This window comes from Taudactylus pleione, unplaced genomic scaffold (assembly GCF_031769625.1).
Source record: "Taudactylus pleione unplaced genomic scaffold, aTauple2 ptg000009l, whole genome shotgun sequence".
Lineage (NCBI taxonomy): Eukaryota > Metazoa > Chordata > Amphibia > Anura > Myobatrachidae > Taudactylus > Taudactylus pleione.
The window spans coordinates 8934969-8946231 of NW_028284412.1; positions in this window are offsets into that span (position 1 = coordinate 8934969).

Sequence of the window (11263 nt, forward strand, 5' to 3'; positions counted from 1 at the left end):
ACGCGCCCACACAACATAACACTATCCCCAAATAACTTAAATATAGCCCAACACAAAATTAGTACACAACCCCATAATCGTAATACTACACCCCCAACAATATTATTGTACAACAACCCACCCCCCCTTTAAGTCAACATTAATAGGTATTTGACTACTGCTCCCAGCATATTCTTGCTGCAATTGTAATTGTATGTCCCTGTCTCAGCTGCACTAGGTATTAGACTACTGCTCTGAACAATTAACTTAGAAGTAATGTTAAATTAAGTAGTTTATCAATGCATATTATCTGTAGATGATGGTTTGGAATATAGTTTTTTTATGTTTTTGTGTCCTTTGTTAGCTTTTAGATATATAGATAGACCCAGATGCTAGCTTAATGGTATGTGCTATTTGTTTGTTTAAGGTAATTTATTGCTGGCAATACTAGTGGGAGTGTTTTGGGGGTAGTTAGCCTCACATGCCAGGTCTCCTATGTAAGGTTCATAGTAAGGCTGGTTAGCCTTTGGCTGGTGCCCTATCTTAGAAGTGCCCGATTTAAAAGTGCCAATTAAATCTTCAATCGATTATTGGCGTTATATCAGTGTTAAACAGAAGTGAAACAGGGAAACCCACCGATCTACAATCAAACCGCACGCCAAACATTAATTGGACAAAGTGGAATGATCAATTGTGAATTCACATTCTCCATACTACTAGCTCCTGTGGATACATAACCAGGACTTTCATCACTGAACTCCCTGTCTGGTGGCTGCATAAACCTGGTGCTTCCCTTCCTACTATTGCTGCTGGCTCTGTGCTTTACATATAATCCTAATGTAACTTATCTGTGATAATGTCAGTTTACCTCTGATAATGTACTATTACCTTAGCTCTGTTTCTAAGTCTTATATCACCTAGCTCCAACCACTGTAAATTTTATTATTTAATTTCTGCTCCCACCAAATCTCCACTTTTATTATACTCAATAATAAACTTTTGTTTTACATACACACTTTTCCCACACTGTACTCTTACTTACATTTCAGGAAATCTGCACTCTTATATTCTTTCTTCATTCCTGCTTTCAACTTTTTCTTCCCCTATTCACATCATCCTTACTATTACCATGTTTTCTTCAACTCCCACCTTCACTCAGTGTCTACCTAATCTTTTGTCCTGCCCTTTGCTTTCACCTTTATGCTTTCCCCCTTGTCTCTTCCACTTCCTCTTCCCCTTATCTCCTCTCCTCTGTTTACCTTCCTCCCCATCTTCTCCCATTACTCCACTTTCATTCTCTTATACTCCACCAGGGTCCTACTACCTCACTGCTAATCCCTCCTCCCACCCCCTTCTCCATGTCACTTCACCCCACATCCATCCACATATCATTAAGCTCCCTTCCTGCCCACCTTCTGCTGGCTTCCCTTCTAGCACTGGAGACCGCACCATCGCTACACTCTATTCAGCTCGGTCCCCCAAACTAATCTCACCTTCACGCTATAGCAACCCTGATAATCTTATCCAAATCTCTACAATAAACTCTGTCCCTCTATCCTGTGCCCTTTGGAATACCAGGTCAGTCTGTAATAAACTGGTCACAACCCATGACCTTTTCATCTCCAACTCCCTGAATCTCCTAGCCATTACTAAAACCTGGATTTTACCCTCTGACACCACTTCTCCTGCAGCTCTCTCCTCTAGGGGCCTCACCTTTTCCCACACCCCACGACCTGGGGGTCACCATGGTGGTGGTGTTGGGGTCCTCCTATGCCCTGGTTACTCATACCAACCCATTCCCTCTGAACCATCCCTTACATTCTCTACATTTGAAGTCCATGCTTTACACCTCTTTCACCCAGTACACCTCAGAGTAGCTGTCAAGTTCCTTGACAACTTTGCTTCCTGGCTCCCTCTCTTTCTCTCCCAGTCAACTTTACCTACTCTAACATCCTTGTCCCCTGTATCTGGAGAGGAAGTCATGGCCCTCATCCGGTCCTCCCCCCCCTTCCACCTTCCCCCTTGATCCTATCCCTTCCCGCCTCCTCTGCTTCCTCTCTCTTTCTGCCTGCTCCCATCTTGCCCACCTCATTAACCTCTCCCTCTCATCAGGCACTGTTCCTTCTGCATTCAAGCATGCCCTTGTCTCCCCCATTCTTAAAAAACCTACCCTTGATCCTAACCTTCTTTCTAACTACCGACCCATCTCTCTCCTCCCTTTTGCCTCCAAACTCCTTGAGCGGATTGTCTACAAACACTTTACCGCTTTTCTTTCCTCCCACTCCCTCCTTGACCCTTTTCAGTTTGGCTTCCATTCTCTCCACTCCACTGAAACTGCCCTCACGAAAGTCAGCAATGACCTCCTTGCTGCCAAATCAAAGGGCCACTACTCTCTTCTCATTCTCCTTGATCTCTCTGCTGCTTTTGACACTGTGGATCACCCTCTGAATATCCTTCACTCCCTTGGTCTGTGACACTGCCCTCTCCTGGCTATCATCCTACCTCTCTGACTGATCTTTCTCCGTTTCCCCTCATGACTCCTCTTCCCCCCCACAGCCTCTTACAGTAGGTGTTCCCCAAGGTTCTGTTCTTGGACCTCTCCTATTATCCCTCTATACTTCCACTCTAGGTGAACTCATCAGCTCATTTGACCTCCTTTATCAACTCTATGTTGATGATACTCAAATCTACATTTCCTCCCCTGATCTCTCCCCCTCTCTTCTGACTCATATCTCCAACTGCCTCTCTGCCATCTCTTCCTGGATGTCCCAGCGTTTTCTTAAAGTTAATATGTCTAAGACAGAGCTGATCATCTTCCCACCCTCCCACGTAACCTCACTTCCCACTATTTCTTTATCAATTGATGGAATAACTATCTCACCTAGCCCCAAAGTGCGCTGTCTTGGAGTTATCCTGGACTCATCCCTCTCCTTCAAACCACATATCCAGAACCTTTCACAGTCCTGTCATTTCCATCTCAAAAATATTTCTAAGATCAGACCCTATCTCACCCTGGATGCTACAAAAACCCTCATACACTCTCTGGTCATCTCCAGATTGGACTACTGTAACCACCTCCTATCTGGCATCCCCAAATCCCATCTCTCTCCTCTCCAGTCTATCCTTAATGCTGCTGCACAGCTTAACTTCCTCTCCAAACGCTCTACATCTGCCTCCCCTCTCCTACAAGCCCTCCACTGGCTCCCCTTCCTTTTTAGAACCCAATTTAAGGTTCTCACGCTCACTTCCAAAGCCATCACCCAATCTTCCCCCATATACATCTCTGATCTCATCTCCCTTTACTCTCCTCTCTTCGGTCATCTAATGCACACCGTCTTTCATGCCAGCTGATTACTTCCTCCCACTCCAACCTCCAAGATTTTGCCCGCACTGCTCCCCACCTCTGGAACTCTCTCCCACTCACCATCAGACTCTTCACCTCTTTGCAATCCTTCAAATGGGCTCTCAAGACCCATTATTTCATCAAAGCCTTCCAGCTGTCATTCTAACTCCCTGATACATACACCTTCCTCCCCATCTGTGTCACCCCTGTTTGTCTTCCCCTCCCTTTTAGAATGTAAGCTCTTATGAGCAGGGCCCTCTAACCTCTTGTACTTCTCCCTACTTTAGTTTCATCTACTTCTTACTCACCACTAGGGCACCTAACACTTGGCTGCTTATGCTCTGTTGCTTATCTGGGTGTTATGGTCACTAATGTACAAATATATATTATCCATGTCCTGATCCTGTATTGTATTGTTCTGTAAGTCGCTTGTCTACAACTTGTTTATGTGCTTTGTAATGCGCTGCGGAACATTTGTGGCACCATATAAATAAATTATAATAACAATAATAATAGACTATATATATATATATATATATATATAGACTATATACCCAATCCCCTATATAAAACTATAATGCCCCCATCCCCCACAAATACTTACCTGTCATTGCAAAAGGTACTGTGGTCTCTTCCTGTGTTCATCCCACGGAGCTGGCTGGGGAGGAATCAGTCACTGGAATGGGCAGAGTCTCAGATGGAGGGGGCGGGGTGTTGGGAGGGCTGGGAGAGAGCAATCCCTGAAATCATTGGAGGCTGGTCCCTGGGGAGGTAACAGCCACCATGCAGAGAGTGAAGGGGGCAGGGCTGGGCACTGCTGCTGCTTCTGGCTGCGCTGCACAGACATGTCAGCCTGTGACATGTCTACACTGCAGACTCAGCCAGGCAGTAAGTGACAAGTCTGGGAGCGGCGGCTGTGGCATACAGGATCCGCAGCCGATGCCAGTGTTAAGTAAAAGCTGGTGAGTTATACTGCATAATTCTTGTGTATCATCACTGCAGCCATTGTATTCACACTGTATTTGATAGTAACACATGGATAACAGTGGTAGCCCTTCATCATCATACAGAACAAATCAGATTTGTCATGCCCCTTGGCCATGAGGCCATGCTCCTTGGCCAAGAGACCATGCCCCTTTTCCAGGCACATGTCTTGTGTCCCTATTTAAAAAATAAGAGGGGGTGGGGGTGCCAATGCTCTTTCTGGCCCAGGGCACCAAAAGTCTAGTTACTACTCTGCCAGTCACTAGTCTGTCCCCTAAACTGTCCCTGCATTGTATATTGGTCACTAGAATGGTCCCTTTATTGTATATTTGTCACGAGAATTGTCCCTGTCTTGTATATTGATCATGAGTATAAGCCCTGTATTGTATAATGGACACAGGAATGGTCCCTGTAATGTTTATTGGTAAGTAGAATGGTTCCTGCCTTGTATATCCATCACTAGAGTGCTGTAAGCATTTTTAAGGATCACTAGAATGGTTTCCGGTTTGGGATGGGGCTGGTCCGTTGTATTTGTTTATAGCTCTTTGAAATAACAATTATTCATATATTTCTTTGACTATTTAGAGCACACCCACATTAGACAAACCTTACTTACAGAGGCTATTATCATGTGTCTATCCCCATTGCAATGCGCTGGTGGAAAAACCATGCCACTCACTTGTGTCTGCCCCCATGCCCAGACACCTCTAGTCTACCTGAAAAGATAATATTAAAATAATCGAAGTATTTTATTTCTCCTGCCTTGGCATGCGGTTATTTATATTGGTTCTCTATTGGCGGTAAATTTCTGTAAAAAAATTTAAATTATAATTTTCTTTTTATCTGTATTATGCCTCATATGCCCCTCCTTGGTCTCAGGTTCTGTGTGCCCGAATGGCGCCTTCGGGTGCTTGGTATACTTTATTTCTATGAAGTGGGTTTGTGTATATCCTGTTTTGATTATTATTATCATTACTTTTTTACACTTTTTAATGTTATCTATTATACCGCATTTATTTCCCATGTCTGCAGCATTTATTTTGTTTCTCTATATATTTTTTTTTTTATTGTTTTAAGAAAATTAATAAAAATTACTCAATTTAAAAAAATAACCGCTGTACACACACACTGAAGGTGGTATACCCTTTTTTTTAAAAAAACACCAATCACATACTTACCAAACCCTTGAGTGGCCTACTCTTTGAACACTGGGAGTGGCTTCCTATTAGAAGCGCTGTCTGCTAATCACAACCAGACAGTCAGTCCTAGGGGAGAACTGCAAGTCCGGACCACGATTAGCAAAGAGAGTGCTTTTAATGGGAAGTCACTCTCCTGCCTTGCCTTGAACCCTGTATGGCTTTTAGGGGCTGCAGCAGATGCAGTCCCTAATAGCCAGTGCTTGTGCACATGCACCAATTGCAGGCCCTGCCAGATGCGTTGGCCATTCCGAAGAGAGAAGAGGACAGAGCGAGCCGGGCTGCTGCATGGGCAACCCCTTGCCAGGAAAAGGTAGAAGTCTCTGGTACCAGGGCAGACTGAATATCACTAAGTGATGGAGGTCCTCCTAATGAGGAATTTATATTTCATACTGTATTAAAAAAAGATTTTCCATAAAAATAGTCACAGCACTTACTAAATCTGGTCTCAGCAAGTTTTCTGTATATGTAGGATGTGCTTAATACTTGACTTACAATCTGATATGCAATATACAATATAAACACTAAAGCAATGTTTTGTTGCAACCTGCTTAAATACTCATGGAGATACTAAAGAACTACTAAAGAATGTAAATCATAAAGACTCCATGTTTGAACGGCACATTTCTAGGAGATTTCTTCTAATACTGGCATAAACACATAAAAGCATTATATCAGGGAGTTCCCAGCTGGAGAGAAATACGATGGTCTGCATTTACCTTAATGGTTATGCAAAACCACCGAGTACCTACTGATGTATAAATATATATAAATCTGGACATCAAACAACTCTCCTGGTGTCAAACTGTAAAATATTAATTTGGATCCAAGAATATAAATCACCCTAGGTAATGGCTGTAATTGCTACTGTACTGTACTGTACTGTACTTGCTTCGTATAGCCATTTTATGTAATGCCCATTTGCAACTTTGTGTCCCACTGATGCTTTAAATGTCCCATTGGTGCTCTTAATCTCCCACTGGTGCTAGCACTCACACACAATGATGGCGTGTGTTACTGTTGCCAGGTTAGCAGTACATTTAACTGAACATTTGAATGGTAAGTGCAAGTGATTTAAGCTATCAAAGGAAATTCTTTCTGAAATATAGTGCTCTAACAGCCCTGTTAGCAGTAATAGCCCTGGCTACTAACACTAATGAGACTAGTAGGAGTCTTTGTGCTAGAATACTTAAGTATTTGCTATAACTAAAATAAAATGTTACAAATAACTAAAAATTAGTCTATTAAAGTAGATTCTAAATAATACCCGGAGACAATTCTTACTACTGCTGTGAGGGTCACCTCTGTGTCATCAACTCATCACACCTGATGATCGGCCATTCAATCCAACGGCCAATATATCGTGAGTGCGTTGGCGGTTGTGTACCCCCAATATGTCTGTGAACGACGTCATTCACAGACATATGGCTTTGTCTGTACAGCTCAGCTGATGGCTGATATAGCTGCAGGGAATCGGTATGTAATGCCAGCTGTCGGGATGCCTCCTGTCACAATACCGACAGCAGCATCCCGATGGTTGGTATATGTGTACGGGCTACCAGCCGACCGCCCGTACACTTGCTGCAGGGACCTGGCGGTGATTGACATCTCAACTGGGCGGACAAATTCAAATGTCCGCCAGTTGCGATATCAGTGCTGACAGCACAGGCACATCGGCCGAATGATTGGTAAGCAGATGTGGAATATTATTTTATTGTCAAGTTTACTTTCTTTTTAAATTATTATATTAGAGAAATATTTAGGTACAACTCATTCCATTATTGTGTATTTTTTATGTTATTTATTTATTAACAGTTATTTATATAAACACACATACTGTATGCAACAGCCTTTTACATGTAATATTTGGCCATTCACCTTAGCCACTGCCCTTGAGGAGCTTACCATCTATGGGCCTGATTCATACCTGTACGCAAACACGATGATTTATGTACAACTCCGATGTTAGACAAATTTTCACATGAGCAGCATCTGTACTGGGCATGTGCAGATATGTGTCTGTGCCCACTAAGCAGCAGCATGATTGACATATGGCGTGAGATGCCTGTGGTGACTTAGATGATCCTCCACTTGTATTGGTTCTGTAATGGTTGATTCTTTCTGAAATTTGCCCCCTAGTAACCAACGAATACTTAGAATGTACTAGGGGCCTGATTCACTACGGATCGCCATATAGCATACGCACGCAGTTCAACTGCGACAGTATGCTAATCCATAGCAATCGCAATCCTGCCACAGCACTATATAAGGATGCTCACTTCATCTGCATGCACAATAATGGTTAGCAAGACTGCGAAAACATCGGTACAATCAAGTACCATCGAAACCCATACACATAGTTAAGGCAGGTCAGACCTCACTCAGGAATTGCTTACTTCAGCACACGCTATGAGGCCTCAAGCTGCATATGGTATTGCAGTGGATAATTTATGCACGCCAATGAAACGGCATTGAAACGCACTGGCACGTCTTCGTTCAGCTGACCACCTCCCCTCACCACCCACAAATGGCAGTTCCTGTCAATCACTCTGCCATGGGTCTGCGTAGTCACTGCGATCGCAGTCCCGATCACAGTGGCTGGTTTGCGCGCACACACTGCAATGCATACGCATGCGCAGTACACAACAAATGGCCGATTGTGGGCATATTAGCAACTGCGTTCCTTGCTGAATCAGGCCCTAGGTTCTTAGGGCTCTATTTACTACAATCCGCATATTGAATATTACCGACTGAATTCGCATTGCAGGGACAGAGCTTGCGATATCCTCTACGCAGCCTTATCACGGTATTATCACGGTATTTTCGCAAATAACACAGTGACAAGTGCCCGAGCATGCACTGACCGGCTGCTGCTAAGTCCCAACCCCCAACACTAAGCCCCACCCCCGCAATCGCGACCCCCCTGCGACCCCCCTCCCTTAATTGCACTTACCTCTGGTAATCGGTGCTCCGATGATGTCCTCCGTGGCTCCGGTCAGCTGACATCCCATCCTGCACTGGGACCTGGTCAGGTGCCGACCGGTACCCAGTGCAGGATCGGAGACCAGCTGACCGGAGGGAGGACATCACCGGAGCACCGATCACTGGCCCTGGACTCTGGTAATTTTTTTTTTTTTTCACTAATTTTTTTTCTTTTTTTTTTACAGTGTATCAGTGTGTGGTTTGTTTAGACCACACAGCTGATCACTGGGGCCGGCTCCGGGCTCTGCTCTGCCTGTTAGAGCAGAGCAGAGCAGGAGTCCAGTAACTGGGGAAGACCCTGGATAACGCCACCTCCAGGTGGTGTTCTTATCACAGGGCTTCCCCCAGTATTTTTTCACAATTTATTGTTAGTAACTGGCCAGATCACATTTCCCATTGTAGTTATGGGAAATGCGATCTGATTACTAAAAATAAGTGATAATTAGGGGTTGGAGTAGAATTTTACGAATTCTAATCCAATTGCCCTTTAGTAACTTTAGGTGATACTAAAAGGGTGTGAAAACACCCTTTTTCACTTTATTTTAGTAAAAATAATGTTAATAAACAGCCCTTAGGATTAGTATCTTTGTTGCAAAGGAATTTGTTTACAGTCACAGATTAAGTAACGATGTGTGGTGCGAGGCAATGGTCCGGGTCACTCATATCAGGTGTCTGCATTTTGCCCTTTTACTCATATTGTCTACTTTAGTGTACTAAGTAGTTAGGATTAGTATTTTTGGCAGAAAGGAATTGGTATAAAGTCACATATTAAATAACATATTTTAAGAAAAAAAAACTAATTGCGCGGCTAAAGCTGGGTACACACTACATGATGTGTACCCAGCACGACATCGCCGGCAATAGGGCCCTGCATGCGGCAAGGGGGGGAGCTATATGTCATGCTGCGTTCTACAGCATGGCATTGTTAGCGACATCCCCTTTTGGCCATGCTGCGGGGCAGATGGGGGATGTCACTAGCAGCCCGCGGGACCATGCATATCATGGGTGCACACTAGGCGATGTACCCGATATGTCGTTTCGATCCGTGGGATCAGTCGACATATTGTCTAGTCGTAGGGGTGTCAAACTCGTGCCATCCAGCTACAGTGGAACTACATATCCCAGCATGCCCTGCCACAGTTTTAGCATGCCCTAATAGCAAAACTGTGGCAGTGCATGCTGGGATGTGTAGTTCCACTGCAGCTGGATGGCTGAGTTTGACACGTACCCAGCTTAAGGGCCGTATTCAATTGCCGACGAAAACCCGAGATCTGTAAAAAGTTCTCACCGGTGACATCATTTTGCCAGGTGAGAACTTTTCCCCGTATTCAATTGCAAAGACTTTCTGCCAGTGCGAAAAGTCTGCGCCTTGTAACCAGCGAAAAAGATTAGCCTGTGAATGGAGGCAGTAAAAAGGGCAGAATTGGGGGTTTGGGTTACAAAGTTGGGGGAACACCCCTGCAGCCTTGGTATAGTCCCCCAAAAGTAAACTGCGTCAACAAAAAGTTAAAAATTACTTTAGATCACTCCAAAGAAGTACTTTCGTTTTGGGGGCAAAAATAGCAAAGTTGGGGGATAAACTTAGAAAGTAGCGAAATCGACTCCAGGGGGTCCCGCAAGTAAGCCCAAGCTGTTTTTTTGGATTGCAGGTGCTTTTTAAAAATGCACTTTAGCAATAATTATCCATGCTTGTACCCATTTTCATGTATCCCAAATTTGCTGGGACTACTTCTTTTTGCCAAAAAAACCTCCTAAATGCTATTCTTCACCACTTGTGCAAAGACACTAACTAGCACCAATTGAGAGCATTTAAGCACCCCAAATACCTCCAGTAGGGCTATTCGGGGTAATCCATAGTGATCCCCCATGTCAGTGCATCTTTTGGGGGGTGTCAGGCTGATTTTCTCAAATCTGACAGGACTTTTCGCCTGTTTGAGTTTCGCCGGGATGTATTTTCACGTCTTTTGCAATTGAATAGGGCGAGTAGCGGGGACGAGAGCTATACTTTTCTGGAGCCAAAACTGGCAATGATGGCGAAAACTCCTGCATGCGAAAAGTCCAGGACTTTTCGCCGGCAATTGAATAAGGGCTTAAGTCGTAAAGTCCATGGTCTGCCAAACAGTTTCATATGATGCCATATGAAACTGTTAAAACCTCAACAGTAACAATAATACATTTACCTCTACAGTAAGATTTAAAAGTACAGTAGAAACAATTAGCTACAAAACTAGTGTTCCAAGAAACTGAACCCTACCATAATCATTCTGATGAACAGATCGGCCTTCTTCTGTTATAGGCATGGAAAATAGTACCCCTTAGTGAAAGTGTGGCAATTGGAACTCCTAGGCTATGAATACTAGCAATAGAATAAAGGATGTTATCAAGTAATTATCTTAATGACTGCAACATGTTTCTCAATGTATAATCAAAGAAAGGTGTCTAATTTTTGGTCTAGCTATGTGCTGAAATTATTATTATTTCTATTCAGTCCTTTTGGAGTCACACATTTCATCAGGTATTATTCATAATCTACTTTCAGTGATCTAACGTGTTGGTAATATTCTCTAATGTGATGCATTAATGCTTAAATTATAATGTGATTAGACTGAGATACCTTGGAATAGAGAGGATAAAACTAGCATTAGAGGTGGGATTCATTCCAGCACATGAATGCAGATTGTGTATATCATAACATTAACTTCTCCGGTAAGTCTCCTTATTAATGGAAGGTGTCTTTATGAATTACATTTTTTTTTCAATTTTCTTTAGTTTTGAATTT